We start from the raw sequence: 7,665 nt of genomic DNA, 5'->3' as shown, positions 1-7,665 counted from the left end.
CCAGTAATACTATTGGAAAAAGTATGTTGTGGAAGACAGGCAACTTAATATTCTAAAGAGACTAGTAACATTTCAAATACAGTGAAATTAGTAAAAAGAAGTTCTTGAAAGAGGTGAAGAGGTTCTTCAAATCAAGCTATACTATATTTCTTTGGCTCTATTTTTATTTTAACCTAATATACTGTAAGGGTAACCTTATTTGTTCTCCATATTTTTTAGTATAGCTTGTTTGGGGAGGGGGGTGAATATCTTTCTCTTTGCTATTGAAAGTGCAGACTGCATGGCTATGAATAGCTGTAGATTTCTTTTGTTTAGAGCACATTTCTTTTGCCTGTGCATAAGCTGTACTTCCTACTCACACTCCCAAGTCTCCCTCCTGCAATAGAACTAAAGTGAACCAAACAAATCATTTAGTTTCAGCTTTTGAAATGATTTTTTAGTTTTGAACTCTGAAAATTTGAAATTTCATTTCACTTTCAAACAGTGAATCAAGTCCAGAACTAGACTAAAAGCCATAATATTGTCCCATTTATTATTGTCAAAGGCATTCAATGACTGTGAATGCTGGTTTAAATTCTGAAATGCCACGGGCCTAATGGGGGAGTTCCCATTAGATGCAATTCCTAAGAGAAGTGTATTTATGCTGTCTCTTAGATGCTCTACTTAAAAGTGTTTACTCTGAGCCCTTCTGAATGCAATGGGATTGGGTACAAATGACATAGATAAATACACTGATGGAGTTCATAGGCTTAGATGGAAATAGCGATAACTTAAGTGGTACTAAAGGGATGACTTTGAAGTTTCCTGTGGATTGACTCCTGCCATCACCTTTAACCTCTAGGTAATCTTTCGAAAAAGGAATCAGCCCACAGATACTCAACAGCTCTCTTTGATTTATAAACGTTCAGTGTTTTTCATCTGGTTTATCTTGCCCACACTCACCCCCTGCTGATCAATCCCATAGATAAGTCTGTCCTAAACCCATCCTCAAAAGCACTGATACCAACAACATGTATCCTCCAAAATTTTTATTTCATACCAATAGCTGCATGGCAGTTTTCTTGTCAAGAGTGGAGTGAAAACCATTCGCATTACCATGATGAGCATATTCCTTACAAAACACTCTTAAAGCCTACATTGGAGGTTGGTTGTCAAATGATTCCATCCTTTCCTTGGAAGGCATACTGAACTACTAAAGTTTCTCACAGAAGGTTAAGAAGATAAATGATAGAAGTGTAAGTGCAGCATTCAATGGGATAAGAATATTGTGGAGCCCTAAAACTATATTATGAATGTCCATTTGCATACTAATATCATGACAGAACTTAAACATGTTTGATTTGGGATAGTGAAGTTCTGCCTTCTGTGACATGGTTAGGTTTTTCATAAGTGTGTCTTTGGTAAACACTTTTTACATAGATTAAAAAATACTGTACAAAACTGAAGTACATGTCCTGAAATCTTAAGAGAGAATTAAGAGAAGCCTGCTTATATGGAGATATCTGGATGAACACAAGCCATTTTTACTGACTCTGTACTATGCTATTATTTTCTATCTGAAAATGAAAATATGGATCATATTTATTACACAATCTAGAAATCTTTGCTATTGTTTGGTCCACAGTAAAATCTGCAAACACTTCACAGTAGTGAAATGGGTTTAAATTCTGCAAGTGTGGGTACAAGAGCCAGGGTGACAGCAAAATAGACAAGTTTAAAGTTCCATGGGCCTGCAGGAGTCCACAAACAAGATGATAGCAAAAGAAGCAAACCTGGGCATATTCTTACTTCTGATCCTGCTCCTGGAAAGGCTCTTCCCTTCTTCTCAAACCTTCTCTACTCTTGTTGACTGCACCCCTTGCAGCCAACTTCATCTTCTTAGCTAGATAATCTGTTTCTGCCCTCTCTAATTTGACCATCTTACCATTGTCTCCAGTGCCCAGACCAAGACATCATTTCAGGTGCTCTGTGGGACTGCGAGCTGGAGTGGACTTCATATTCACATTTGCCTTCCATCTTACTCTGGACTTCATTCTCTTGATTTCTCCAGAACTGCAACTGCCTACATCTCTTCATCCTACTCTCCTCGACCTGGATAGGGTGGTATCATTGGACTTCTGCAATCTCTGCCTTGGCAATTCTCTTAATGTGCCTCTCACTCCTTAATCAGATACCTCTTTTTGTTGACGTAACTTCCCTTACTCAGCTGATTATCATTGTTGTCTAATGTCTACCTGGCTGTCTCAATAATTTTCTCCTTTTCTCCTTCTGTCTACTCTACTATGCCTGGTGATTTCAGCATTGATTCTTCTCACCACTTGAATGAACGTATTTCTCTCTGTACTCCTTCAGCTACTGCATTACATCTCCTATTGCTTATTAAAATGGGCACCAGCTTTATCTGGTCTACCCTTTCTATCACCCTTGTTGACTGTTTCAGTGACTACTTTTGCTTTTGCTCTTTCACTCCCATTTATTTCTCTTCCACTAACTTCCACTACAGGTTTTCTTTGGAATCTCTCCATCCCCTCCTAGCATTGTGCCCTCCAAAATCACCTTCAATCTATTGACTTTCTCTAAACTTATGGGCTCTATCATCTCTGCTTTCTTTTCAGTACTTGTGGCATCTCAGGATTCTCTGCATCCATTTGTCCTGTTACTTGAACCCCACCAGTATGGCTGTTGCCTAAGCTCTGTGCTGTCTATGAAACTTTGATCTGGGAACCTCTGGCACCACCTGGTTGTCCTCCTACCTTGACAATTGCACTTATCAGATCGTCTGGCTCGATCAGTGTTCTACTGTTCTCTCTTTATACCTGGTCCATAGGTTCTCTTCATGCAACTTTCAATAAAAATATTGGCAGATAATGCTCAAGATCTGATGATGTGCTTCTCTCTTCCTTCTTGTAATACACTTTTCTCCACAGTATTAATGCCCATCTCTTCCTGGAGGCACTCCCATTCTATCAAACTAAACCTCTCTCAGGTCTGACCTTCTTTCCTCTCGATCCTTCTCGTCTCATCACCCTCTACCCCTTCTCCTCTTTCCAGAGCCTTATTGTTATTCTTCAACCCTTTCTCTCCTACTCCTATCACATTTCTGCTCTAGCCACTCCTGTTGCTTCTTCCTAAGCGATATCCACCGGATCCTACCCTTGTTCTACTCAACCTCTAGTTCAGACACTGGCGTTCACCTGGACAAATGCAACTTATTGTTTTGCTTTTCTTTTAATTTCCATTTTTAATTTTTACTGTATGTGTATATTATTCTATATCTTATATGTATATTGTTTTAAATAATATTGTAAGTTTCCATGGATAAGGACATTAAGCAAATTAATAAGTTGAAACTACTTTGTTAAGCTGGGATACCAACCCAAGTTAGTGTACAGGGTACAAATAATTAGTGATATTCCATTTGTGTGGTGTTGATTGGGCACAGGAGATGAAGTGCTTCAGATTTGTTGAATGTCACACATGGTGAAAAAAGAAAAAAAAGAAGGGACCCAATATGCCCAGCCTGTCAAGATAATGCCTTCATTCCAAGCCAAGTTCTCTTTAGTGATGAATCAAGGTTTTGTGTTGACCATGTTGATGGTCATCTTTGAGTGTGGTTTAGATGGGAAGGAATATAATAATAATAATAATAATAATAATAATAATAATAATAATAATAATAATAATAATAATAATAAACTTTATTTTACATAGCACCTTTAAAGGTGGCTTCTCAAAGTGCTTTACAGAATGACAACAACAACAAATAAAAAGAATACACAAAATAAAACACAATTACAAGATATAGATGAGACTGTGGATGGTGGTACTAGAAAAGCAGAGGTGTGAAGAATGGAACCAGTTAAGTATAGGCTTTTCTAAAGAAGAGGGTTTTGAGTCTGGATTTGAAGGAGTTAAGAGAACGTGACTCTCTGATATCCTTGGGGAGAGAGTTCCAGAGCTTGGGGGCATAACAGGAGAAGGCCATGTCACCCATACAATGTATATGGGCTTGGGGGACAGTAAGGAGAGCAGAATTAGAAGAGTGAAGGTTGCGAGGTGGGGAGTAGGGTGATAATAGTTCAGACAGGTACTGAGGTGCCAAGGCATCAGAGCATTATAGGTGAGCATGAGGATTTTAAAGTCTACATGGAATTTGACCAGAAGCCAGTGCAAGGACTCCAGGATAGGAGTAATGTGATCATTTGCACTAGACCTGGTCAGGATTCTGGCTGCTGAATTTTGGACATACTGCAGTTTGTTCAAAGTAGATTTAGATACCCCAGTGAGTAGAGCATTACAGTAGTCAATTCGAGAGAACACAAATGTGTTGAGCAGCTTTTCAGCCACAGTTAGTGATAGCATAGGGCATAGTCTAGCGAAATTTCTGAGGTGAAAAAAATAAGTTTGAGTATGCTGCACAAGTGGGTCAAATGTTAAGCCAGAATTGAATATAACCCCAAGGTTTTTCAATTTAGACTGAAGCTCAAGTACAGAACCATCTACAGATGGGGTTACAGGACTGGCTTTACGAAGTTGATGGGGGGGTGCCAATAAGCATGACTTCAGTCTTGTCGCAGTTAAGATGAAGGAAGTTTTGAGTCATCCAAATTTTTATGTCAGAGATGCAATTAGATAGAATAGAGACAGCCACATCAGTGTCAGGTTTGGTATGGATGTACAGTATGTTTGAGTATCGTCAGCGTAGAAATGAAAGCTGAGGCCATGTGATCTTAAAAGCTGACCAAGCGGAAACATGTAAATGTTGAAGAGCAAGGGGCCCAGTATTGAGCCCTGAGGATATGTGCTATTTGTTGTATATAATATGCCAATAATTAGGGAGATCCAAGTGAGATGGTCTGGGCAGGAGTCTAACTGTCGTAAAATGCCACTTGTAGTGATTGATGGCAACCTGACTACAGAGCACTAAATTGATCAAGCACTGGGACCGCTCTTGCTACCCTTTCTGTAGACTCTGCTGACAGCATTTCAGCAGATTAATGTACTTTCTCATGCTGCTCATATACAGTACAGTAAGAACAGCTTTCATAGGAGATGAAATTGTGACAGGTTTGCAGCAGATGCTCTACTCACCAGTGCATCCAATAAGCAGGGAAGACATCTAAGAATCAGAAACTATTAAACAGGCATATGAGTGTCTAGGCTCTAAGAGAGGAATTGGAGCCAAATCCCACACGTCAGCATCTGTAACCTGTTTAGCAGAAATACAGTTTCCAGCAGGTGATCATACATACCCTACTAAACCCTCACCTTAACACACTTCACTTTGGATTTCAAAGACAAAATCTGATAAAGGGGTGTCTTGTCCGCAAAAGGGACACTACCGGACAACCTAATACAAGGCCACCCATTAAATGTCCATTAAAGGATATATATTAAAGGATTATACAAAATTTTAAACCAAAAACTATCACCGTACTAATCCAGCACTTGGACCAAAGCATAATTCTAGCCGTGAAATGACTGTATCAAAAGTATTTCTAGAAGGAGGTGTTGCTAGTGGCTGAAGAGGAAACTAACCAATTAAGCTACACAAGAGGACAGCAAACAACCTGCAGATTTACAATGTGAAATCTGCTATCTCTAATTTGGTGACTGCATGGAAGGCTGTTAGTATTCTGATACTGGCAAATGGATGGAAAAAATGCTTTTGACCTCGATCCTGATTTAGAGTTCAAAGTGTTTGAAGTCACTGATTATCACAAAACTACAAAGAAGGCAGGCGAGGATTAGGCAACCAAAGATGGCATGGCTAGATTCAGTAAGCATATACTGTATATCGTCTATATAATCTTTTGCATTTACAGTACAAGTGTGTTTTCTGGACTTGAAGTACCTCATTCATAATTTAACAGACAGCTGACAGTACGAGATACACCTTCCCCACTATTAGTCCAGTAAACCAAGGGCATAATCACTATATGGTAATAACTTTGTGAATTTGTTACAGTTAAACATGATATATTTCAGCACATATAGAAATTCTGCCGCGAGATAATTCTTTTTTCCAGCCATTTGAGACTTTCTGTTGTGTGCTGATGTGATGGCAGGTTGAACGTGTTGTTTTTTTTTGCAAGGAAGAGCTACGATTTAATTGATTGAATCTGTATTATTTACACAAGATCTTGTGCTCCGTGGTTTCCGCTTAATATAGCTAACTTCCCTTCCTCTTAAATGGCTACAAACCATGCCTTCAGTCGACTACAATTTTAAGGATCAATTGTTTTGGTGCACATATTCATAAACTCCTACAGTATGTGTTCTGTGACTTTTTAAATCACAGGGCGTTGCCTTTAGGTATTTGCCTTACAGAATGTTAAAAGGAACATTTACTGTAACTTCCCTTAATACAAAATTAGAATTTAGCAGATGTTTCATGCACACAGAGTACAAAGAAAACTAAACTATGATGCAAAGCCCACTCTAGAACTAGGTTGTTAACTTTAAGTTAATTAATTTTAGTTTTGCCATTGTTTACCAATTGGCATAGCATTGTCTGTATTGATTCCTAAGATTTACTGTTCAGCTCCAAATTTGAAAAGCAGTTATTCAAAGACAGAACTAGTCCATTTGATGTAACCTTTCAATGATTTGTGTTTGTTGTTTCACACTGAATTATCTGTTGGCATGACAAGAACCTTGACCACAAAAATGTAATTTCATTCATCCATAAGCTAGCCGAGAAGGCTGACAGCAATGTCTCACACAAGTCAACTGAACAAATCGGGCACTGGCACATGATTAATGACAGCTGAATGCTTAGACCTGTATTGCTTCAGACCAGATGCATAGGAATCCTTAAATCAAACTTTGCACATTTCAGTTCCGTGATCAAGACTATTTACAGCATGTGTTCAGGAATACAGAATGCCTAAAAGCTTCATTTGAAACTGTAGTCTTCAATGAACATTAAGTGAATTAATTAATACAGTTGTCATTGACAGTATTGTTACAAATTCATTATATTTTTCTTCAGCTTCCTGGTTGGATTTACATGGTTGCCGACAATCACATTGCCCATCGTTCTTCTGCCAGCACTAACTTTGTACATTTATTACAGGTAAAAGAGCCACTGGTGCAATCTACAGTACTTGTTCACTAAGAGCGTGTGATTATAGTCAGATCCACCTTGACCTGTTTAAAAATATCATTTCACACTAAAACTAAACCTGGCTTTAATTTTTGAGACATTTACAGGTAGTTTTCAAAACCCTGGTAGGAGAAACATCTGAATACTGAAAGTTGTTTTGCATGAATTCATGAATTAAATTTTCCAAATATAAATACCAAGAATCATGTTATTTGGTTATAATATTAATCATTAAGAAAACATTAAGCTACGTTAAAGGAGGAATCCCTGACATACAGTAAGTCACCTCATAAAAAATAAATTAAAAAATCACTAAATAATATATATCAATTTCAGTACTATGGTATAAGGATGATATTATTTAGTAACACAATTTTATAACTCAGTAGCTTTTCTTGTAATCTGAAAATTAACGTTGATGTCTGGGGAAATACAGGCATGTTGCTATATACCTGTAGATCCATCTGATTGCAGATTTTTTTTTTCCTCAGGCCAAGGATATGTATCAAAAAACAAAATATACAGGAATGTCTCAATCAAGTCCAGGTAGGTCTTCC

Source organism: Lepisosteus platostomus, chromosome 1 (assembly GCF_059453375.1).
Source record: "Lepisosteus platostomus isolate fLepPlt1 chromosome 1, fLepPlt1.hap1, whole genome shotgun sequence".
Classification (NCBI taxonomy): domain Eukaryota; kingdom Metazoa; phylum Chordata; class Actinopteri; order Semionotiformes; family Lepisosteidae; genus Lepisosteus; species Lepisosteus platostomus.
This window is presented reverse-complemented; position numbering follows the sequence as displayed.